The 25,908-nt window shown below is 37.4% G+C and overlaps 1 long non-coding RNA gene across 2 annotated transcripts in view; it reads left to right on the forward strand.

Moving 5' to 3' along the window:
- LOC116639474 overlaps positions 1-25,908 on the forward strand; it is a 253,016-nt gene that overhangs the window by 199,968 nt on the left and 27,140 nt on the right. For both annotated transcript variants that reach the window (XR_004300849.1, XR_004300850.1), the window contains exons 2-3: positions 10,450-10,582; positions 13,231-13,269. This is a non-coding gene — a long non-coding RNA (uncharacterized LOC116639474). The remainder of the gene's footprint in view (positions 1-10,449; positions 10,583-13,230; positions 13,270-25,908) is intronic.

Below are 25,908 nucleotides of genomic sequence, written 5' to 3' on the forward strand. Positions count from 1 at the left end.
TACAGTTTTCAAAACCAGGGCAGAAGGGCAGGGCTAGGACCCCTAAATTCCCAGTATTTAGCAGGGATGGTTTAAGTATCTCCTGTCCTCTGTTAGGCTGAGTGCAGAAGATCAATGAGACCACTTTTGTAGGTGGGCTTAAGTGATCCAGGCACAAAGCAGCGTCTTTTACTCTGCAGCTTACACTTTACTGCCCCTCCATTGAACAAACCATACACAGTGATAGTGATTTGGACTAGCAACACAATTGATGAATACTGGGCAATGAAGCAATTCCATGTGAGTTGCAGAGTTAATAATATATACAAATGAATAAATGTCTGTCTTTTTTATTTAAATTCAATTAGCCAACATAGAGTACATCATTAGTTTCAGATGTAGAGTTCAGTAATTCATCAGTTTTGTATAACACCCAGTGCTCATTACATCACATGCCCTCCTTAATGCCTGTCACCAATTACCCCACCCCCCACCCACCTCCCTCCAGCAACCCTCAGTTTGTTTCCTATAGTTAAGAGTCTCTCATGGTTTGTCAATTAAATGTTTATCTAACTCATAATTATCTCTATCAATTAGGGTCCCAATAGGAAACAGATGGCATATTCAAATGGGGTAATTGAAAAAAGTTTAATAGATTATTGACAAGGGTGTAGGAAGGCAAGAAAGACCAACCACAGGGTGATGAAGGACGCTGTAAGCTACTCACAGTGGGGAGCTGTTGCCATCCCTAGTCCCGAAAGGATGGGAGCTGAGAACAGAAACCACCTACACCCATGGGGTGTTCAGTCTACACTGACATGACTTTGCTATTTCAGGCAATTCATGCCCAGGGAGATGTTTCAAATAACTTTATTGCTTGTTTTAGGAACTTTCTGAAAGTCCATTCATCTCAACACTATACTGCTTAATGTATCTTCATTTGAGTAAATATCCCCTACTCAGGATAACAGCTCAACCAAGCTTATCAAGCAATTGTTTATTCTTTAACTCACCTGGAAACCCTCTCTTGCTGTATCCACCAACCCTGAACTATTATATCATGAGCTTTGCGCAGTCCTAAACAGGGACTTTGAAAAATCTACCTTAAACCAGACCTTCAAAACTGCATATATATCCTGACTTTGCTCTTCCTCCTACAAATTCCTGCTAAAACTGTCAAGGTACTGATCTGTCTTCCTGTAATAAGCAAAAAATGCAGCTTTGCTTTATCAACAGGTAATTTCCGTAATGGTTTTGGGAGGCAGCATTTGACAGAGCTGTGACTAAAACCTGCAGCAAGAGCTGGGCAACAGGAGCTGTGGCCTCTAGAGTAGGGGCATGAAGCCTTTATTGGCCAGCTCGGGAAGGCCTGGGGATACACACCCAGTGTCACTTGGCTCTCACCCTCTGATCTCCTGCTGACATCTCTCCATGTTCACATGCAACTGGAAACTGAGGGCATGGAAGCTCAGCATGTAGCCCCCTCGATTCAGAGCAGGGTGGCCAAGGGGGAAGTACAGATGGGGAGAGGAAAAGGAGAATATCCAGCACACTCACCAGAAATAAAAATCAACATGAACCCCTAAATGCAGGGATAAACTGCATCCTTAAAGATGGAGACCTGCAAAAATTGACTTAGAAAAAAGTGGATTTTTAGAAATGCATTGAAGTAACACTTTTTAAAAACTGGTTTTAAGTTCTAAAATAAGTGGAAAGTCATGTATAGTAAAAAACGACCCTGGAAAATCTCTGAATTGTCCATAAATATAGAATACAAACATTTTTGGTAAATAGCCCTGTACAGTAATATGTATGTATAACTGGATAATATATACAGTATGCAATTCCATAGATGGACTATAGTCAACAAGTAAATAATTCAAGTATTTTGCAATGCTTCCACAATTTGGTGAAAATTCCCAATTGCCAGCTCTAGCATTATCATTATGCTCTACATTCAATTTTCACAGTCCTTCCAGTTTTGGGCAGTGTCTTTCTAAGGGCTTAAAGTAATTGTTTTTAAAAAAGCTTTACTTTGGAATAATTTCCAATTTAAAGACAAGTTTCATGAAATTATGAAGAATACGTGTATGCCCTTTCTAGAGAGTCACTAATATTGACTGTTTTGCCACATTTGCTTTTTATTCTCTCACATACATGCACAGCTTTTTGCAGACCCGTTTGAGAGTAGGTTGAGTACATCATGACTTTTTGTCACTTAATACTTCAGGGTGTATTTCCCAAGAACAAGAATATTTTCTTCCCTAACCACAGTCTAGTTAGCAAATTCAGGAAATTTAACATGGCTACACTTATTATTTATATAATAGTCCACTTCCAGTTTTTTCAATTATCTCAATTATATCATTCATGGTGGTTTTTCTCCAGAATCTAATCTATGATCATGTATTGCATTCAGTTATCATTCTTGTTTAATTTGGAATAGTTCCTTAGCTTATATTTTCTTTCCCGACCTTGATAATTTTGAAGATTATAGGCCAGTGGTTTTACAGACTGTCTTTTTTTTTAAGATTTTATTTATTTATTAGAGAGAGTGTGTGTATGAGTGGGGGGAGGGGCAGAGGGAGAGGAAAATGCAGGCTCCCTGCTGAGCAGGGAGCTCCATGCCAGGCTCTACTCTGGGCTGGATCCCAAGACCCTGGGATCATGACCTAAGCAGAAGGCAGCTGCTTAACTGACTGAGCCACCCAGGTGCCTCAACAGATTGTCTTTGGAGGTGGTTTACCTCAGTTTCCCCCTAATGTGATTCTGGTTATGTATCTTTTTGGCAGGATTGCTAAATTAAGTGATGCTGTGTCCTTCTTAGGCCATCACACCTGTAGGCACATCGTGCCTGTCCTGTATTCACGATGGTAATTTCCATCAGTTGGTTAAGGTGCTATTTTGTTTCTCCACTGTGTAGCAAATTATAACTTTTGTAAATTGTAATTTGTAAGGAGATATTTTGAGATTATGTTAATAAGCTGTTTCTCATCATCACCCTCCTCCTCCCACCCCAAGTTAATTCCTTCATTTCTTTTTGGAGGAATCGCTACTCAATTCTATCCTCACATGTATGAAACCTTTTAATGTTTGAGAATCCCTTGGGGGTGGATTTGGGAAGTCACTGAAACTCTTAGATTTATTTTAATTTTTGGCCAAGCTGATTGAATTCATGTAAATTAAATGTGGGTCTGTTGAAGCTCTATTATAATAACCATAAAAGAAAAGTACTATGGGTAAAAGCTATAATCAGTCACATTTTATATGGACAAAATGACTCACCAATAAATCAGATATTCAGTGTACAGTTTACAGAAAAACGAGCCTGATAAATATAATTTCAGTAAAGTAAACATAAAAATCTTTTAACTGTGCTGAATAGAAAATTCAATCATAAATTAAACTGACCTAATGATATTTGCTCTGTAAAGTGCTTGCTTGACAAAAATTTGTGAGTGGTGTTATAATTCTAAATTAAATGTTTGTATTCATAAAGATGGAACCCAGATATCCATGGCATCAAAAAATGGGGTAGAAATTGCAGGATGAGGCACTCTTACCTGGGTGCTTTAGCACATGGGTGTTGGAGCCTTGGCCCCAGCGTTTGAACAACCCTTCTGCCACTTACTAGTGGGAGGTTATTTAATCTTTGCCTCATTTGCTCTATTTATAAAATGAGAAAATAATGATAAACACTATCTGACTGTTATGAGGATTGAAAGATTTAATATGTGTCAAATGCTTAGAAAAGCGAGTTCTATCATATAATTAGTCTCAGTAAGAATGAATCTCAGTAATTAATCTCAGGAAGAGTTGCCATCATCCTTACCACAATCTCTCTCATCTTCCCCTCTGTGCTGTATCTTTTGAGCTTGGAGGAGGAGGTATTTCAAGGCTGGGAACCTTATGTTGTTTGAGACTAAGTGATAAAATAATAATCCAGGATATTGCTTCTTATTCTTTGGCAGCAATAATGCCATGGCAGTTTGTAAACCGAGTAAAGTAGCACCATGGAATTCCCTTAGCATAGGTCACCAAGAGTCATCTTTAAAGTGTTTAGATTATACCTCTCAGTTGAGGTTTCATCCCTGGAAGCATCATTTTAAAATCATGGTTACTATCACAGCTGCCAAGCTGTCAGTTTTAATGACAATGGCATGCTATGAGTTTAAACCAAATTCTCTCATTGAATCTTTGCAACTGTTTTATGAGAGAGATATTATTATTAGTCTCATCTTATTAGGAAAGAAACAGGTTTTGAGAAACTATAAGATTTGTTCAAGTTCATGGATCTAGCAAGAGGCAGAACCAGATGTTGAACCCTGGTATGAAAAGCCAGGTACTGCTTTCTGGAAACATTCCCCCTTGTCTGTGGGATTACTGTCATTGCCCTTTGCATTGACTTTGCTTATAATAGATTGCTGTTTCTTCAGATTTGATGTTGTAGTAAATGATATTTCTTTCTTTTTTTTTTTTACAACACACTTTTTTTTTTTAAGATTTATTTATTTATTTATTTGACACAGAGAGAGTGAGAGAGAGAGCATAAGCAGGGGGAGTGGCAGGCAGGCAGAGGGAGAGGCAGGCTCTGTGCTGAGCAAGGAGGCTGATGCGGGACTCGATCCCAGGACCCTGGGATTATGACCTGAGCCGAAGGCAGCCGCTTAACCGACTGAGCCACCCAGGTGCCCGTAAATGATATTTCTTTGCTAACTTTATTAATCAGAATTCTAGAAGAGAAGGAGATGTTGCACATATAAGAATAATTTAAGGAAAAAAAGAATAACTTAAGAGAATGCAATAAAGAGGCTCTGTACCAAGGTGTGGCAGGGTTAAGGGATTCAAAAAGGGATGACAAAGCCCTCTAAAACTAGCAGGGACAGGCATCTACTCCCACCATCAGGCCAACACAAACACGGTCAAAGAGACTATCCCTGGAATCTAGACAGAGCTATAGCCACCTGACAGGGGCTGTCTGAGATGCTCACTCAAGGAGAACACTATCCCTGCTAAGCCACCATCTGGTTGGAAGAGAGTAAGGGTAAAATACCCCAACCTTTCTCTTCTCCCATTATCTGATCTCATGTCTATACTTCTTATGGGTCAAACCCAGCTAGAAGCCAGAGGGCAGGGGAACTCAGGTAACACAGTCGGTGGAGGTCATTCTCCCTGGGCAAAGGTTAAGGCTGAAATAGATGGAAAGTAAACTTGGAGGGAAAAAAGGGAGACTTTCTACCACACTAAGCACACCTGACATATTATTCTAAATCATTATCATGTAGTATGATATCAGAAAAGAAAATGGAGCAATTAAAAAAAAAAAGATACAATATGCATAAATGACAAATAGCATATTCTTCTAAGTGTGAGAGGGGGGGAAAAAGGCTTCTCATTAATAGAGGACATCCTGAAGGTAATGTTCAGAGGACATCCTGAAGGTGATATTGTTGTGTAGGTAGGTAGAATGCAAAATGTTCAAATGTGATCAGGACTCTTCTCCAGTTTGTTTATATGTTAAACCTGTCCTTTGATCAGTGGCTCTAATTGCATTTTAAAGAGTCCCCCAAACTTGCACGTTTGTGGCTTTGCTTTCAAATTGGCCCTCTGTCCTGTGCCAGTAGAGTTTACCAGGTAGTATGAGCTCAGTTCTGGTTTCTGAATGGCTCATAGTTCTGTGGGCCCCTCCCGATGTTTCCTGGACACCCTGTTTACCGTTGCTCTACTGCACGTCAGTGTGAGGAATCACACTGTCATCCGTCCTCCTCATGTGTCCTGTCCCATGCTTCCGTGTGAGGAACCCCATGCCCTGAGCCTGCTGGGCAGGATTTGATCTATGAGTAGGAACAGATGTTGTTCCCTTACTCATCTAGAAGATAATTCATATGCCTTCAGTTTGGTGTGGCATCTGCTACCCTTGGTTTTAGTTTCTGACTCTTTTCTCCAGCTTCTGAATTGAGACTTTTGTGCTCTTGGCTAGCAGCGCACAGTGCAACCAATGTAGCCCATGTTCCACCAGGCCACTAGGCTGGGCCTTGCCCAGAGTAAGTCTCCCTGGTGGAAGAGAGCTGAACACTGATATCCATGACTTTATTTTCAAGCCCTGTCTTTTCTCATCTCAAGCAAAGTAGCATAGTTTAGGCACTATTATAAATCCTTTCCAGGATTGCCTTCAACATATGTCATAAATCCAAGTGCGGAGGAATTCTCGGAGCTAATCAAGAAGAATGGGAATTTATGAATGTAAAAATTAAAATAAAAAGATGCTGCTAAAGCTGCATTAAAGAAAGAGAAGGAAAGGCGGGGGGGGTTTCTTTCTATTATAATATATTTTGTCAAAATTTCCCATTTTCATTTCCCCTTCTTTTAATTCTTCCAATGACTGAAGCACTTTGTTAAGGGCAAAGAAACATAAATCAATAGAGAATTAGTTAACTAGGAAATACAAATCAATAGCAACTTCCTTATACAGAAACTTTTTGGTCTGAAATGTTTAGCAATATGCTATTTATTCTAAAAAAAAAAAGTGGCTTTAATAAGCTTGTAATTATGCTATTTACATATCAAAGCACTGTATAATAATCTTTCATTTATCGCAGGGCACAACCAATTAGCACTTTTTCATCTATTCTGTATCTATGATAAAGAGATAGGTAAACAAATTACATCAGAATAGCAGTAAAAAGGAAATTTCTAGCATGAGTTAATAGATAATACATGCTTAACCCAAATGTCCTGTTTTCTTAATAAATCTCTAATGAGAATTGATGTGTATAATAGTCATTCAAAAGAACTCTAAATTGACTGAAAAAACTAAGATTATTTTGTGTTGGGTCTTGTTTTTGTTTGCGTATTCTGATAATTTTCTATGCCAAGAAAACACAAATTCTGAGCCAGGAAAACTCATTTCTTTAGTATCTGCTGTAACATTTAGAGAAAAAATTGTGCTGGAAATGAACCCTTAGTTTATGATTCTGAATATACCACATATTAGCTGTTCAGCATTGAGCAAATGATTTATGAAGGGTTGTTTTGTCTTTCCAGATTCTTCTTGGCACAGATCCTTTTCTATGCTGACAGTGTGCTCGTGGTTGCCCCCATGTTTTTATAAGACTCAACACCACTGACAACAGTTAACTTGGACCCAACTAGATCAATTAAGGCCCTTCCTTAGATTTGGTTTGGAGAACATCTCAGCATCTCAGTGGTTAAACTCTATGATATATAACTTAAGAACTATCAGCAGCCATATCTTACTGCTTCTGAAGAGTGCTGGTTTACAATGAGAGGGAATAAAGCCAACCTGCAGAGAGAAACAGAGATGGAAACAATCCGGTGAGGTTCATGTCTCTGGTTCCAGTTGTTCCTGAAGCTCCTCTCCTTCCCTGCACTTCCTGGGACTGGGTTTTTCAACACTTACTTGGCTTTTGCCTTTTCAAGTGGATTTTATCTCATTCAGTTCTGGTTAGAATGTTAAACCCACACTTTCACGAGCCACACCCAAGTCCTGTATGTAATTTTGTAATTGTAATTTTATTTTTAAAAAATTACTCACTCACAGAATTGTGTCAGTTTAATGCACCCAGAAACCTGAACTCACTTTTGAATTTAACTAATAAAATTTCATCTCTCCGATTTTCACTAACTCATTTGTAAAAGATAGGAAATCATTCTTAAATGCCACTAAAAATTCTGTGACTTGACTACAGTATAAAGGGTAACTTCCCTTCATGTTCCATTTATTTTTACAACCATTGGGAAATGGCTCCTTTTGTTCAAACTCTCACAGAGATCATAACGAGGTGCCATTGATTAGTAACAAAGAAATTTGAGAAGGAAGTGACCATGAGAACTGGGAACTTGAGGGGATTTCAGGTAAAATTCGACCTGTCATTACCCCTCTGGAATAGACAAAGGGTCTCAATATTGAAGGGACAATTGCTGAAATGAAAATTCTAGGTAGTATACGTTGGGGATTTCTTTCATTAAAATACATACTTCCTAGTCATTAGATGATACTTGGAAGTTTTGTGGTCTAGTGTTTGATTCTTGCTTGGGCAATTTTTTCCATTTGATTCATTTTTACATGTTAAAAATGTAGTAGCTTTCAGATGTATTAAATATTACTGTAAAGAGTTTACTATCAGCAAAGCTGTTCTTATCAAGAGATAAAAATTTTTATCACTGTTGTTTGTTGCTGTGCCCAGCTCTCAGACACTGAATCCTTGTTATATGGTCTGGTTGCTTCTTATCTTCTTACTTTTCTTAGTGCATAGCACCTCTACATTTTCTGGTTCTAAAGGTTATTGCAGTTTTTCCATTGGTATGATTATGGTTTCACTCACTTTTAAGGAAAAACAGGTTTTTGTTAAGGGTGAGATGTTGAACAGGACACTTTATTCTCTGGTTCTTGGTCCCCAACTGAAAAATAGGAGTAAGAAACTAACCATCAAGGTTTTGTGAAAATTAATTGAAATTAGAAGGTGCAAATGTAACAGCCTGAGCTTTAGCAATGTTTGTTCTCTCCTTGTATGCCAAATCCCAACTCGCTACTGACTCTTTTCTGACTTACCAGAATTCTTTTGAGAAAAAAGTCAGGTTACAGATAAAAATTCACATCAGAAGTGGTATACAAAGCAAAATCTTAAATACTTAACATCAGCGACTAAGAATGGTGGTATCACCTAGATAATGTCAAACACTGAATATATTTGAAACATTAACCATAAATATGCATTAATATAAACTATTGTGTGTGACTAACAACTTTAATAGCATAAAGTTATATGAAGATACTGAAGGTCTTAAATAGCATTGGTTTACCTTTGTTGAGCATCATGGAGAACTTTATGGCAACAATAGCCTAGTCAAAGTCATTGCCTTTCAGGGCGCCTGGGTGGCTCAGATGGTTAAGCGTCTGCCTTTGGCTCAGATCATGATCCCAGGATCCTGGGATCGAGCCCCGCATCTGGCTCCCTGCTCAGTGGTGAGCCTGCTTCTCCCTCTCCCACTCCCCCTGCTTGTGTTCCCTCTGTGTCTCTCTCTGTCAAATAAATAAATAAAATCTTAAAAAAAAAAAAAAAGTCATTGCCTTTCTTTTGAAAAATTACAGATGATTTATTCAATTATCTTCCCAATATTTCCTCACTCTAATGATGTCTCCCTGTGTTTTAGTCAGAGTGTGATCAGAGAAACACAAAATCTCTGAAATACACATTAATATCTAAATAGGGGTCTATAATAGTGACTTGGCCTTACACAGTTGCGGCACATGGTTAAACTGTTACGTGAGATGTTTCTTTCTGGATCTGGTGGTGGAGACAGACATCCACAGGGCAGGCAGTTAAGAAGAAGGATGGATGTGAGGGGAAGAGAGCACAAGCAGGAACCTGCAATGCTGACTGGAGCCCATGAGGACAGGCTTTTAAAATCCATGACAGTTTCTCCCTGCCTTTACACCTGCCACATGGGGAATGGGGGTATCCTGCAGGGGAAGCTAGTGCCCTTCATCATGGAACTCATTCTGCACCTAACCCAGGAGCCAGAGAAGCCAAATGAGGATTTGGCAGGAGGTACAGGAACTGGAGGAGAGGATGCTACCCCAAGGTGAGAAGCCAGCAACAAACAACAGTGTGTATAAGCTACCAGGAGCCTCATTGCCTGCTTTCACCTTCTGCATGCACAAGGAGTGTGGCTGATGATACTTCATGCCAACCAGGAGCTATGCAGGCAAGGGAATTTTTGAAATTCAGTTCCAGTGGAGCTAAATTGACATAAATCTACCACACTCTGAATAATTGTGTAAAATTCCATCTCTGTACCTTTTACTTTTCTTAACATAACTTGTTCTCATCTACATCCTTGGGATAACATCCTCTCCCCAGATATCCTACTCTTCTTGCCAAATTTGAGCTCTATTTGTTGTTCAGTAGATAAATGAATTCAACTCATTTGTATCAATTTTCCAGGGCAATGTTTAACTTTTATTTGTTTCATAATGGGTTCCTAGAACTAGTAACCACACTCAACCCATACTGTCTAGCAGAAACTTGTTTAAAATGAATTCTGGTTTAATGGTTTTTGCATGTTACTCCGAAATGCAGGCCTAGCTTTTCTCTTCATTTCTCTTGCAGCTCAGTCTTTTGTTTACAAATGTAGATAGATCTGTATTATACTAAAAACCTGAAATGGATTAGTGAGGTATCCTGGATAATGCAATAAATGAATCTGTTGTTTAAAATGAAAAGAATTTTCTGGTTTAGCTTTGAAGAAGAGTACAGAAAATCATGCCATTAGCAATAATTTACTCATTTGTATATTTTATACAGATTTAATAAGTCTTTGCTTTCAACTTGGCTTTTATATGGAGATTATAAAGTGCTTTGTCAGTTTTGCAAATATAACTTGAAGGCTTAAACTTGGCTAATACATCACATTGCTGTTTCCCCTTCTTCCTATTTTCACTGGTAGAAGCAAGAGCTGAACACACAGGAGCTGGTGCCTTAAGGGAGTGGAGGTCATGAAAAGTCGATGACATGGAGGGCCAAGGAGAAGGTAGATCTCAAGCCCTAAAATCATCACATGTGCAACATCTCTAGGCCAGGTGAGTCCTGTAGGTTCCTACAGAAGTTAAGAATCTCCAGCAAAGCAGTATCCTAAAACTGAGGGGTAGCTGTTGGGGGAGGATGGGACAACCCTCTGGAGCCTTGCTAGAAACACCTCAAAAAAAAAAAGGAGAAAACGCAGAGAGAGCACCAAGAAACTCTGGAATGAGGGGAAAGGGAATAGGTCAGATGCAGCATCTGAGAAACTCTCGCCCTTAGAGAAGAAAAGAGTCAGGCCAGCACCTGCCGAGTGGCTAGCTGTGTTCCCAAAGGACTTAAGACTCATCTACATCCACTCATTTCGCAGCACTCACAAACCCCTTCACCATCACCAAGGCAAAGTCTGGGAAGGTAACCTGTAACCATCTTATATAGGTAATCATCAGGCTAATCTTTATATCTCTAATTCACTCTTGATACTCATTTTGTCCAGACCTCAACTGCATGAAGACTCTTTGGTTGACATTAAGAGGAACTTGAGAGAGAGAGATGATATGGCATGAGATGTTGCCGATTTCATTGAAATACTGCAAATAGAATTTATTTCCAAAATGATATCTTGGATACTGCCATTTATAAAACCAATTCAAGAATTTCTTCCAAGGTTGCTCATTCCACAAATATTTACTGAGCATCTACTATGTGTGAACGCTAAGGAGACACAACGGAGAAAAATTCCTTGACCTCATGGAGCTTGCATTCTTGTCACCCTGTCACCTGTCAGTCCTTTCTTCCATTCCCCAAGACAGTGAATCCAAACCCATCTAACCTCTACCACTTTCTGTCTCCCCATCTTTGCCTCACATCCTTCACTCACAGTAGATACTTCATATACCACTTCACAAAGAGAACAGAGGATGGCAGCCCAGTTTTCTCCCCACCTTCCTCTAGCAGGGAACCCGGCCACACTCTCTTTCTGACTCAGGAAACCGGGCATCATTTCTGAATTTCCCCAGGGCTTTGGAAGCCATGGAGTCATGAACATGCTTGTGTCCACTATGGGCTTTGTCCACAAAATCAAGGGTGCCCGGTATTGCCTTCATTTTTCTTCATTTGCTGACAGATTCCAAAGCTTTAGCATGCCCTCAAAGCATCCACTGCATTTTACTAACTCATTTTGATAACTTTAAAGAAGACGGCACCCAGTCTTCGGATATAGAATTGCTTCTTAGAACAGATCATGTATTAGTTGTTAGCTAGTAAGTAATATATCAAAAGGGTGATGGGATTGTTAAGTGCTGGTGTCATAAAGAAAGAGAGAAGTGTCTTTTTTTCCCCTGAGTCACAGAAATGCCGATATTTAAGAGCTCAGTGAAAATAAACCCTTAGTGAATACTAGCTAACCTGATAAAGAGTGATGAAGTCAAAAGATGATGGGCTTTGGAACAGATAGTCTTTGGTTTGAGTTCCAGCAGTGCTACTTAGTAGCCATGTGACTTTGTAAAAGCGATCTAGTATCTGTAAAGACAACTGTTATCGCTTGTAAAATAAAGATAAAAATCCAGCCTTATCAGGGTTATAGTAAGGAATAGATGAGATAACATAATGTCTCCAGCCCCACACTTGGGTGAAATGGCAACCGATTCGATATTAAAGGCCAGTTTTCTTTAGAATTCCTGGGCCCCTCCCGTGCCTCTCCTGCGCCATCGCATCTCATTTGTTTTGTCCATAGCTCTGTAATTGCAATACAGTTGATGGCTGCAGGTTTCCAGAAGAGCTGACCAAATACCAGTGTTTCCAAACAGTGAATCCGCTTAGAGATGTTATTTGAATAACTTTTTGTCATTGTGTTAAGAATCGTATCTTGTCTATTTGACGCAAGTTTGAGTAATAGAAACCTAATGAGCCTTTTCTTATCAGAAAACTATGTCTACCTCAAAACAAAATGTATTTGTGAAGAGTCAATTATTTTTATGCTTTCTTGGGCAAACTTTGAGGCGATTGGTAACAGGAATTATAATTAGAACATTGAAAGTATCGTTCTATTTTCTGCCCACTGAAATCCTGCTACTTTATTAGTAAGACATAGGCCTGAGCAGATCCGCTGATGGAGAAACTTGTGCATTCAGATTAATTTAGATATATATAGGTACATGCTTTTGATTAATGTTGGAGTTCTTATCCTCTGGATGACCTTGTTAATTCATTTGGTGGAGTCTAATCTGTCTTCCTCAGTGAGGAGAAATAGGATCATTTCCAAGGGATACGGTAGAGACCAGAGTCCCATATTTGTTTTAATCTCTGGTGATACACTGTGTTGCGACCAAGAAAACTCAACTGAGAAAATCTTTATTTCCTAGAGCTGGCTTGATATTTACCAACCTAATGCTGATTTAATATGGGAGTAAGATGAAAGTGAGGAAGGGAAAAATATTCTCAGGGGAAGCTAAAAAAGAAAACAAAACAAAATTCAGTTTGATATTTGGCCATTAGCTACTGTTAATGAATCTATTCAATTGATGAGGTGCCACTGTTTCATTATCTACATTACTGTAAGATAGAATTGGGGGGAGGCGTGTCTTTATCCCCCTTATTTCAGAGTTTACTATTTCTCCCAACAATTTATATTCATTCGGTCTTAGAGAAAGGTTGATATGAAATGATAATGGCAATGATAATCCTTAAACCCATGTCTTGCTTTTCCTAGGATTTATCTATTCTGTCCAAGAAGAGAATAAGGAATGAGGTAAATATATTCACATATTAATTCAAATTTAAAACTTTTTTTTGAGTGTTTACTGTCAGGCACTGAATTAGGTACTGGATATGAAGAAATAAATAAGTCATTTTTTTCTGTTCTTGTGGATCTCAGAGTTTAATAGGAGAAACAGACCATTTGTCCCAGCAATCAGTGCACTTAGAGGTGTTTTAGGTCAGATTCCCTAAAAGCACAGCCTGACATGGAGGTTCGTGTATGAGTGATTAGCTGATGGAGTGTTTCCAAGAGTGAAGGAAGCAGATCTGGGCAGGGGAAGAAGCTAAGCAGAGATGTGAATTCAGCTGAGTCTTGCCTCACCTAATCTCCAGGGGAGCTACAGGGCATGAAGACCACAAACTGGTCCCACCTTGAGTCGAGAGGCTGGGCCTGTGTACCCTTCAATCATCTAGTCATTTGATGAGGGCTCTCCTTGTGGGCATTTCTGGACTCCTAGTGGTCAAAGAGAATCCTCTGGAGAAAGATCGCTATGGGCCACCAGCAGCCAAGACTCCTAGCAGCTGAGAGATAAGCACACTGGCTTGGTGGTGGCCTGGTTCAGACACTATCTGCCACCTGAAACAAAAATGAGTATAACGTGGCTTTTCACCCAGGTAAGTCAGAGTCCCACTGTGTAGACTGGCATTAAACAAACTACAGTGCAGTGTGACAAGTATAACCAGAAGAGTTTGTACAAGATAGCAGGCACAAGACAGCAATGATCTGATTATACGTGCACTGGCACTTAACCTCATTACACAAAACGCTGGTGACATTTTTAAAAATTGTTCTATATTTCTGGTGGTAAAGAGTATGGGCATGGAAGTCTCTTCAGAGAAAATGCTAATTGAGGTAGATTCATAAGGAATAGGCTTTGTAAATGGGATACTGGTGAATGGGGAATGATTACAACTGCAATGTCTAATCCATGACCCTGAATTAAATCTCAGTGAGAACTCTTTTTCAACCCTATTGCCATTCAGTCCTATAGAGGTATAATTAAGCATGCATATGTAGATAATAATATATAATATATTATATATTTTAATATATTATAACTATATGGTGAGTAATAATTATAGGTTACATTGTTGTATTACATTGTATATTTCAAAAATTATAAACATATTATAAGGTATAAATATTCTATATAAATAAATATATAAATAATAGTAAATATAATCTAAATAACAATATAAATATTATAAACATGTTACATTTTATTAATATATAATATACATAATTGATTATATTTATATTACATTATATTATATTGAGACTTTAAGAAAGGAATAAGGTTGGATTTTAAGGAAGAAGGACACCTGTAGCACAATGATAAGAGCCTTTCTATTATAGTAAGCACATGGTGATAGTATTCTCTTTTGGAACTAAGAAGGAAGCTACCAATATGAGTCAAGATTTGTTGAAAGATACAGATATACTTTTAATAATGGAGTTGGCCTGTCAAGTTAAATGATTGAGATATGTTTTCATAAGAAGCTTTTCCAAAGGTAGTCTACCATATCCAGTGATATTTTCATTTAGTGATACCATTGTTTTATTTAATACCTCTTGGATGTAATGTGGGCTGTAGGCTTGTAGAACCTCCAGGGAAAACAGGCCCAACCCAGAACTGGGAACATCCCTGATGGGTTCCAGGTTTTCATTTCTTGTGATGTACTTCTCCAGAATTGGTCATATTAAATAAAATGTTGTTTCAGTGTACTTATCTAATGCTCTAGCCACGCAAATATCCATGTTTTAAGAACACAATAGAGTGAAGTGAGATTTCTTTGTCTGTGTGGCTCAGTATCAGTTTCTGCAGTCTTCTTATTCACTTCAAATCCTGGAATATAATGCTTGGCTTGGAGGTTGACAAACTGGCAGGTCATTTATTTGTGTTCATTATTTATTACTTGAGCTTTTCATATTTCATCTCCTTTTTTAATGGTCATCCCAATATTTTCCCAGAATTGTCTTTTAATTTGAAAATGTACATTTCATTTAAAAACAAAAGGAGAAAAAAAACTTTCTGTGACCTCCATAATTACCTTCTACATTTGCTTATTTTTCTTTTCATGTGAACATATTAAAAAATTGCTTGTATATCTGATGTTCTATTCAAGGAAGAAAGTTACATTGTTTAAGTATTGTGTTCATTCCTCCATGTTTGATGGCTTGAGTGGTAGAAGACCATGGAGAGGAGAAATTTCTTATGAGGAGAAATGTGAGGGAAGAGAATAAGGGAAACACAAATACAGGTACACTGAAACATACACACATACATCACCACCACTGAAACACACACACACCACCACCACCACCACCACCACCACCACCCATGGGTAAATGACTCTAGGACAAAATGGCCTGATTTAAGTGCTATTTGAAACTTGGCATCAATATGACTGCTACTTTTACAAAAGCTTCTGGAAAAAGCTCTATTAGGAAATATTGGCAATTTATGTCTGAATTTTGTTACTCTAACTTATTCTTTCCTGAAACAAGGGACAACATGTGGTTGTATTAAACTATAACAAGGACAGGCACACACAGATGAAAATCCATCCTTTTATTTGCACAATTCTGTCCTTTTATTTGCATACTTCCCATAGGGGTAAGTGACCAGTTTGAATTTGGGAAGTTATGCCTTTTATTAGGAGAAAACAGCATGTGAAGGTGCTTTCATTTCTCTTGGTTAGTAAGGTCATCCTATATCGGTTATCCTTGGTTGGTTTAGTCCTGTAGGGATGCAGAGCAGCTCTTTCTGCTCTGATTTTCCTTTAGCTATTGCCTCCTCTCTCACTCAGTCCATGTGGTTTAGGTGAGACAGCACTCCCCTTCCCACCCCCTCACCCATCCCAGACCCCTGAGGAGGTCCAATACCCAGGTCAACAACCAGAGCACTCACTCTCATTGCCAGGATGGGTGCAAGATCTAAAGCTGGGCCAAACCACTCATATTCCTGTCCTTGCAACCAGACTACTCAATGCTTTTTTAGGAGGATAAAGGGGATTTCTCTTTTCTCTTGGTTTTAATTCTTAAGTAATTATAAACCAGACAGCCAAATAAAAAGACACTTTCTTACTCTCATTCTATTATTAAAATAATAATGTGTTAGGAGCCATGCTCACTGCATTTGTTTCATCATCTTACATAATTTCTACAGTAATCCTCTGGGGTAGGTACTTCTATTATCCCCATCTATGTATGAGAAGCTAAAACTTAAACATACTGTTTTTTGAAGGTCACATGCTAATAAATAAATGATAGTTAGGCCTGAACCTATTTAGTCTGACCTGAAACTCATGCTCTTAACCTCTGCATATTATCTGTAGGCATTCTTCTGAGCAGAAGGAAAGCCTACATTTAACGTTTTTGCAAACATCAAATCAAAACATATATTTGGAACAGAGGAATGAAGGAGAAGTAGGGGAGAGTATGCCCTAGAGAATCACAGACTCAGAGGGACCGTAGTCTCTCAGTGGCTGGAGATCAAGATTGGAGCATCTTGAATAGTGGTAGGACAGAGATGGGTACCACTCAAGTAAGCTGAGTCCTGGCTAAGTACTTACCAAGCTAAATCTATAACTCGAGGTTACACACTTGAGGCATCACATCACCTTCAGTGTGAGCGCCATATTCTAGACTATTCCAAAGTTTGCTAGAGCTAGGTAATAAGTTTGGCTTGCTACCCTGTTGTTTCATGTTTGTTTATTAATGAATTCATTTGTTTATTCAGTCATTCATTCCTTTGATTTTTATTGAGCATCTGCTAAGTGTCAGGTATTAGATGGCTAGGATATATCAAGGTATCTGCCCAAAAGGAACTCCTAATCTAGAACAGGAGATGGATGAGTTAAAAAACAAATTATAATGAAGCAATGAATGTTCAACAGTTTTAGTAGGAAGAAAAAAGAAGGAAAAGAAATTATAATAGAGTAGATTTGGTGACCTGTACTGGACCATACAGTTGAGCCAGGAAAGATGCCTCTAATATTTACTCTTATTAATTTTATTTATTTAATTATGGATAAATTTAATTCTAGAAATGTTCCCAGATGCCTTTCCCTGCTGGGGAACACAACAGTTTTATAAATGGCAACCTTCCCCTCATGAGCTGGAAGCCATCTAAATTCTTCAGTGCCTCTGCTAGCAGCTACATTTAAAGAATTTTATGCTGAAGTATTTTGATGTAATTGGGAAAAATATGATGAATCAGATCCATTCAGATTCTAGTTCAACTTAACTGCTTACTAAGTGTATGATATTGTATAAATTATTTAACAACTCTGAGCCCATTTTTTAAAACTGTAACATGGGGATGCATATGTAAAGTGTAAATGAATGTATAAATATGAAGTGCATCTCATGTTAATATTCACTTGCTCAACAAATTTTAGTTTTCTTCCCTTCCATGGTTTCCTAGTTTCTGTTTTCTCATTTATCATATTGGGATAAGAGTACTTATTTGTAGGACTGATCAATCAATGAAAGTATGTACATCAAAAAATGGTTGGCACATAGTAGATGCTCAATAAATGTCAAATCCCCTTCCCTTTTCTCTTACATTCTTGAAAAATGGGCAAAAGGAACTTCTCTGGTAAATTCTAAGAAGAAAAAAATCCTACATATCTGAATAATTACATTCTTCACTCAGAGTCCATTACAGTTCTCCACTTTGCCTGGAAAGACACAATAAAAACAAAGACAAAGTAGGAAGCAGATCACAAAGACATACAATGTATAAGCGAACTAGTTAAAACTTTCAGTAAGATTTTCTCTCTCTCTCTCTCTTTATATATATATATATTTTTCCAATGGCTTGATAATTAATATTCTAATGTTATAAAAATAAAAGCAATGCTTTCAAATCATAGTACAAATCAAAAACAGTTGCCTTATTTGTACTATGGAAAAGGTGATTTAGAAATAACATTTTTATTCATTTGTCACATATATTTTGTAATATGGGGCCCAAACCTTAAAGCTAGTCTGGTTGATAGTCTGGTTATATAGAAGCCTTCTCCCTGCTGAAAAGTAGTTTTCTACTCTAAATCCATTCTATTTTCATTTATGCTGGAATGATGAATAATGCAGTGTTAAATTGCCTTTTTTCTGATTTAATACTAGCATAGGAACTCTTCTCTAGAATAATATCAATTAAAATTCTCTGTGGCAGATGTGGGTTGTGGACCTGGTCAAAAGGCATAAACTCCCAACCTACTTGTGATTGTTTTAGTAGAGGATTTCCAGGCATTACTTCGAATGAACTCAGCCATGCATTGCAGGTAATGAGGGAGACACAATTTCATACCCAGCTTCTTAACTCCTAAGCAGCTGTTGAAGGTAGCTTTATTTTTCATTTGGTGGACTGGAACATCCCCTCAGATTAGGGAGAAGGAAGCCCTTTGTATTTTATAAGCACAGCTCTGTCAGGAGTGAGTAATAATAGCATGGACTCTGCTTTTTATAGTCAATTTTATTTCTACTTTAAGGAACAAGTTCTTCATCACATTTGGAAGCAGAAGCAGAATGGCTCTTGGTAAAAGTTAAAGCATGGACAATATCAGCAAAGATAATTGAAATCTATACATTTAAATCTAATTCTATTTGATTTCTTTCCAAATAAGTATTAAGTCCCTACTATATACAAAAGAGTATGTTCAATGCATATATGTTGATTTAACTTTGTCAATATCCATTATCCAGGTTGGTCCACCAATATTGAATATACTCTCCCAGTTTTCTGCAATTCAACTAGTCATGAGTAACTTTGATTTCCTTCTTGTCTTCTTATTGTTACCCATAAAGTTTTAGAGCCATCTTACATTCTTAGAATATATTTACCTAAGGAAAAGCTAATTTCATGAGGGAAATCTCCTATTAAGATTCCAAGAGTACCTCAAAGAAGCCAAAAAGGACTTTTTTTCTGAAAGACCTAGGCTTTCTTTCCTATCAGAATGATCTAAAACTGACTAGTGTAACAGGTATATTGCAATATGTCTTCCAATGGTCCCTGCCTCCTGGCAGTTACCCCCTCATTTGATCTCTTCCCATTGAATGTGGGTTCACCCTTTGACTTGCTTCTAACCATTAGAATAAGGAAAAGATGATGGGATATCACTTCTGTAATTGGGTTATATAAAATTATGACTTCCGTCTTCCTAGCAGATTCTCTCTATTGCCTTCTCAATTTGCATACTGCCATATTAGGAAGGTGCATGTGGCAAGGAACTAAGAAACATTTCTAGCCAATAGCCAGCTGGAAACAGGCCCTCAGCCCAGTAACTGCTGGAAAACTGAATTTTTCCAACAAGCCTGTGTGTATGGAAGCTGATCCTCTCCTAGTCAAGTCTTGAGATGAGATCACAGCCCTGGCCAACACCTTGATTAAAATCCTATTCCCTGAAGCACTAGTCACAATAGTCAAGATGTGGAAACAACCCAAATGTCCATTGACAGATGAATGGATAAATAATATGTAGTATATATATACAATGGAATATTATTCAGCCTTAAAAATAAGAAAATCTTGCAATATGGAACAACACAGATGAACCTAGAGGATTTTATGCTAAGTGAAATGAGCCAGTCATAGAAGGACAAATACTTTATAATTCTACTTATATGAGATATCTAAAATAGCTAAGGCCATGGAAGCAAAGAGTAGAAAGATGATTGCTAAGGGTTTAGGGAAGGGGGAAATGGGGAGTTGTTCAATGGGTATAAGGTTTCTGTTATGCATGATGAATAAATTCTAGAGATTTGCTGTACAACATCATGTCTGTAGTCAACAATACTGTACTGTACTCTCAAAAATTCATTAAAAGGGTAGATCTCATGTTAGATGTTCTTACTACAAAAAAAAAAAAAACAGAGTATATTGTCAAGGGAATTACTCTGAGAATAAATGGAACTTAATACTGCTGGGGAACAATGGGAAATTGAATAGAACAAGCATCTCAGTCATTTTGCCCAGGGGCTGAGGTAGCTCAGTGACTTTCTGCGCACTCCCCAGTTATTCATTGATTAAGCGCTGTTGGAAGAAGGGAGGAGGCATTAATTCTTCCAGAACTTCCAGACTTTCCCACATATGAACAGAAGGGGTCTCGTAGTCGGAGGAAAAAACCTCCCGCAACGAGTCAAAGGTGCTGGCAGTTGGAAGTTGACTAAGCATGTATGGGTGTGGTTAAGTGCTGGAGGATATAGGCAGGTATCAAAGGTATCTGGCTTATTTTATACACAACTCTCATGACTCTTACTCCATCTTACAAAAGAGGAAATGGAGCGAGGAGGGGCGGAATCCTTGCCAAGTCCCACGGCCTTTCTGGATCAGAGCTGGGATTGAAAACCCAGTGAGACTATGAAATAAAATTTATCGTATAGGATCGTTGTGAGGGTTAACTAGACATAAATGTACCTAGTAAGTAGTGAGCACACAGAAGTTAATAGGTATCCCATAATTGTCATACTCTCCTACGCCTGGAGTTTTCCAGCAAGAGACGGGACAACATGGCATATAAAGGACCTGGGGTTGGGCCCTATGTCCTAATCTCAGCAGTACCAACAAATAACAATGATCTAGAACACTGCAATAAATCTACTCGTTTTTGTGTGTGCAGTGGTAAACAGAAAGAGACCGAAAAAGTTACTGTTCTTCCTCTGTAAATACAATTTTGATGATAGAAGAAAATAGTAACCTTACTTAGAAATCTCAAAATTAGCAAAATATTAAGTCACCCAAATTCTTTTATGTGACTATTAATATTTTTGTACTCTCTCGTTTATTCTCTTTCACACACACACACACACACACACACACACACACACACACCTCCTTTCCCTGGTTGTTATCATAGTTTATGTAGATTGCCATATGCAGTATTTTAATACAAGTTAGAATGATGTAAGAAAGCATCTGCCTCTATACACCTTTGCCAATCCAGTGTGTAAGCAAAATTTTAAAACCTTTTCTGTCTGACTGATGAAAAGGGTACTTCACTATAATTTCTCTTACTTGTAAGATTGAATATCTTTGCATATGTTTAAGAGTCATTGCTATTTTCTTTCTTTAAAAATATGTGTTTACCATTGAGGAAGGCAGAATTCCAAGATGAGAACTCAGATCACCTGACAATTTGATTTCAACCTTGTGAAGCCTTGAACAGAGAACCCGGCTTCACCACGTGAGACTTCTGATCTACACAGCTATGAGAGAACAAATGATGTTTTATGCTGCTAAGTTTGTGTTAATTTATTACACAGCAATAGAAAAGTAGTGTATCCATGTTTCTACATAACTTCCGTATTTATTCTTCATATCATCGCAGAATATGCCGTCAGTGACACCTGATATAATTAATTGTTTCTTTACAGTTGAACATTTGGGTCATTTTTAATTTTTTGCTGTTATAAATACTGCAGTGATAAATAGGTTCACGCACATAGCTTACCCATTTTTTTATCATTTAATGTTTATTTTATCTGCTTTTATATCGAACAGATAATATATTACTGGTTTCAAAATTCAAATATACAAAATGATAAAAACTGAAGAATTTTCTTCTCTCTTCCATGCCTTGGCTATTCACTTTTCTAAGCTCCAAACGAGCCAAGTATTAAATTATTTTGAATAGTTCTAGAGATATTTTATGCCTAAATGATAGCATACAATGTCCACTGTTCTGTACCTTGCTTTTTCACTAAACAATATATTTTGAAGATTGGTGTATATCAGCACCTAAAAAATAACCTCTCTGTACCAAATAGCATTCTATTATATAAATGTACCATCATTTATTTAACATCTTTGTTATTTAACCATAAATACACAATAATTTATTCTGTTGTATAAATGTACCATCATTTATTGATTGATGAACATGTAGGGTTTTTTGGAATTTTGTTCCTGGTCATCACACAAGATAATATGGAATAATTCCCATGAGGACAACCAGAAAAGCTAGCTAAATGTTATATATATATAGCTGAAGTAGTAGAGGGTTAAACAGAGAGAAGGAATTACTTGGTGAGGAGTTGAGGGGAGTGGAAACCCAAGGAATGTGAGCCCGACCTCTGAGGGTGTTTTAGACCTGGGCAAGAAGAATGCTGAGGACTTTGTGACAACCTCATGGGACCACAAGGAGTTATGGACACTCCAAGGTGACCCCTCAACTTTAGGCTGGGACTCCAAAGGGATAAACCCCAAAAATGAATGAATCCTAAGTGGCAAGCCCTCACAGGGACTGATCACCACCTCTTAATTCCTGAAATTGGAATGAGATGATTCAAGATTGCTAATAGCTCTTGGTGGAAGCAAAGGTACATCTCTGTGGAATGTAACCACAATCGGCTTCACATTATTTTTAGAAACAATTTTACAAATACAAAGCCCAGCCACCAAAACCAACCAACCAAACAACAGGCACATTAAGGAGTCCTGACAACCTGAAGAAAAATTAATAGAAACAAAAGGAAATAAACACAGATCCACAGGGGTCCCAGGAATTCAGAGACTAACTTGAAACTCCTTGTTGTTACTATGCCCAAGGCAATAAAGGAAGAGAAAACATTTTCAGTGGAGGATTGGAAACAATAGTTTGCAATCTTTGCTCTTACAAATAGGGTAGCAGTGACTATACTTGTGCAAGTATTTTTGTAGAAGGAATATGTAGATGTGCTATTTCTGTGTCAAAAATATTTGCAATTGTAATTTTGATAGCTACTGATGAATTGTTCTCCCTAGAAGTGCTACCAATGTACATTCTTACCAGCAGTGTAGGAAAATGGCTGTTTCCCTGCATTCTTGACAACCCATGTATTAACAAGTGTTTAAAGTATTTCCTAATATGTTGGGGGGGGTGGTATCTCACTGTAAGTTTTATTTGCATTTATCTTCTAAAACATTTGAACATAATTATATATGTTTAAGGGCTATTATTTTTTCTCTAAATACCCCGTTAATTTTTCTATTGGATTGTTGATCTTTTTCTTGATGTTTATGGGAGTTTTTTATATATTAGGGAAATTGGTCCTTGTTTTCTAAGATATAAATTGCAAATCTTTTTCTCATTTTGCCCTTGAGAATTCTGACTTTGGTTACTGTGGATTTTGCTGTGTCCCAATTTTTTATTGTCAAATTTTCACATTTTTTTGTTTCATTACTTCTGGTTTTTATGTCCTGTTTAGGAAGACCTTTGACCCTTAAAGATTATGTATAAAAAATCACTATAATGTTTTCTTGCACTTCTATGGTTTCATTTTTAAATTATTGATCCAACTAGACTTTTCTTTCAGTGGCCATCTAGTTATTTGTATCATTTATTAAATAATCCTTCTATTCCTCACTAATTTGAAATGCCACCTTTATCATATACTTAATGCCTGTGTACATCTGGGACCATTTTTTTGAGTTGTTTTCTGTTTCCTGGGTCTTTCTATTCATCTACCTGTGATATACTTTGCGAATTATTTGGCTTTATACAATATGTTAACATCTATTAAAGGTTGTCCCTTCTCAGTATTCTTCTTTTTTAGAATTGCCCTGGATATCCTTATTTATTCTTTTGTATTGGCTTTGGAATTTGCTCTTTGTTTCCCAAATAAACCTGTTGGTATATTTAGTAAAATGACACTACACTTATAGAGTGATTTAGAAAGAATTGACATCAATTCTTTCCATCCAGGATCATGGTATGCCTTGTCATTTGGTCAAGTCTTCATTTTGTCTCTCAGAAGAATCTTACAGTTTTCTGTGGTGGCTAAATGGGGTGTCTCTCGATTGGATGGGGACCCTAAAATGTGGGGTGACAATTGGGTAGAAGCCATGTCATGGACGGTGAAATAATTCACCCAAGGTAGAACAAAGGGGATAAAAGTGTATTGAATACACCCCAAGGGAGCTGCGGGCAGGACAGAGAGGCTGTTTGCCATGAGGAGGTGGGTGGGGGCTGCTTTTAAAGGGGGAATATGAGGATGTATGGTGACATAAGGAATCTTCCCTTTTTTGGGAACTGTGCCTACTTGTAAGTAGCCCATTGGTTATTTGGGGCCTATGGATATTTTGAGGTGGGTCTTCCGGGGGCCTGTGTGTATTCAGTCAGGTGGCCCTTTCTGCATTCCATTGCTCAAGGCTTTCGCCTAAACATGGCCTCTCTATTTTCTTTCTCTAGATCTTAAACACTAATGGTAAGTTTGTTTTTGTTTTTGTCCCATTGTGGTTGGAGACTTTTTTCTTTATACCTACAAACTAGTTTTGAATCTACCTGAAGGGCTACTAATTTGAAGATTTGAAATGTGTGCCCTGTCTTCTTAGCAAATTTGCTTATTCTTTGTAATATAAAAAATTACCAAAAAACCTACAAAAAATTAAAAAAACTTTTTCAGTTGATTCTCTTTGGTTTTTCAAATATATAGTAAATAATAAATATTGCTTCTTTTTAATTTTTACACCTTTAATTTTTTTCTTTTGCTTAATTATATTGGATTATACCTACAGAATTAAAGTTAAATAACAGTGCTGATCATTATTTATTTATACTGGGTAAATGACAAAAATGGGGCTATTGGTTCAAGTAAAATACATCTTTTATTATTTTGGTAAGTGAGAAAGTTACCCTATGGTTTTAATTTACATTAATTCTATTACTAGCAAGTTTTAACATTTTTTTTCTTTTCATTTAACTTTTTCTTTTGGACCTCCAATACTGGGCTTGAGTTGATCATATTGCTTAGTTCATGGAACATTTTCATCTATGGACCATATGGGCTCCCTCTTATTTTAAAATTATTTATTCCCAGTTTTCACTATTATCATTATTAGTCCCTATTCCTAACCCCTTCCCATTATAGATTACCATCATCATGTATTTAAAGTGGGTTGCTTTGTTTTGGGTTGTATATTTTTTGCTTTGTGTACATGTATTATTCATGTACATAAATGGTCTTGTATCATGTGTCTCAATAAGTACTGTTGCTATGTGAAAATCTGATCTGAAGCTTGTACTGCCATACTAAATTTCCTGGGATGTGTGCATCATATTTTATCTATTCATGCTCCAATAGATGGATGCTCAGATTGCCTCTGACTCCCTGCCAAATTCTCTTAGCTGCTCCGATGTTATGTGAGAATTTCTTTGGGGTATTCACTCAGGATCTTGGGTTATATGTATATAAAGTCAGTAATGCCAGTTAGCTCTTCAGAGTGGCAGCTCCAGTCTGTATTCCTATGAACAGAGCATGAGAGCTGTTAGACCCCCCACACTCCCCCAATATCTGTATGAAAGATTTCCTATATGCTTGTCCCTTGCGTTTTAATTTCTCCTGTCTATTGATTGTTCATATGTTTTTTCTACATATTCATTTTAATATAGCATACATATTCTTTATAAAACAGATATACCAATTTCACCTTATTGCTAGGTAGGTTTCTCAATATATTATTTATGTTTGAAAGATTTGTGATGTTCCTTCAGGCATTACGATTTTGTGATTTAAAAGACATTTTAAAAAATCATTTCTATCAGGAGTTTCTACTTTTTGTAAGAGGGATTTACTTTTAATTTTCCCACAAGCTGCTTGTCTAAATACAACAGAGAAGTAGTTGAGAATTCTAAAAAAAAAAAACTA

The sequence above is a fragment of the Phoca vitulina genome, unplaced genomic scaffold (genome assembly GCF_004348235.1).
Source record: "Phoca vitulina isolate PV1807 unplaced genomic scaffold, GSC_HSeal_1.0 scaffold18, whole genome shotgun sequence".
Taxonomy (NCBI): Eukaryota; Metazoa; Chordata; class Mammalia; order Carnivora; family Phocidae; genus Phoca; species Phoca vitulina.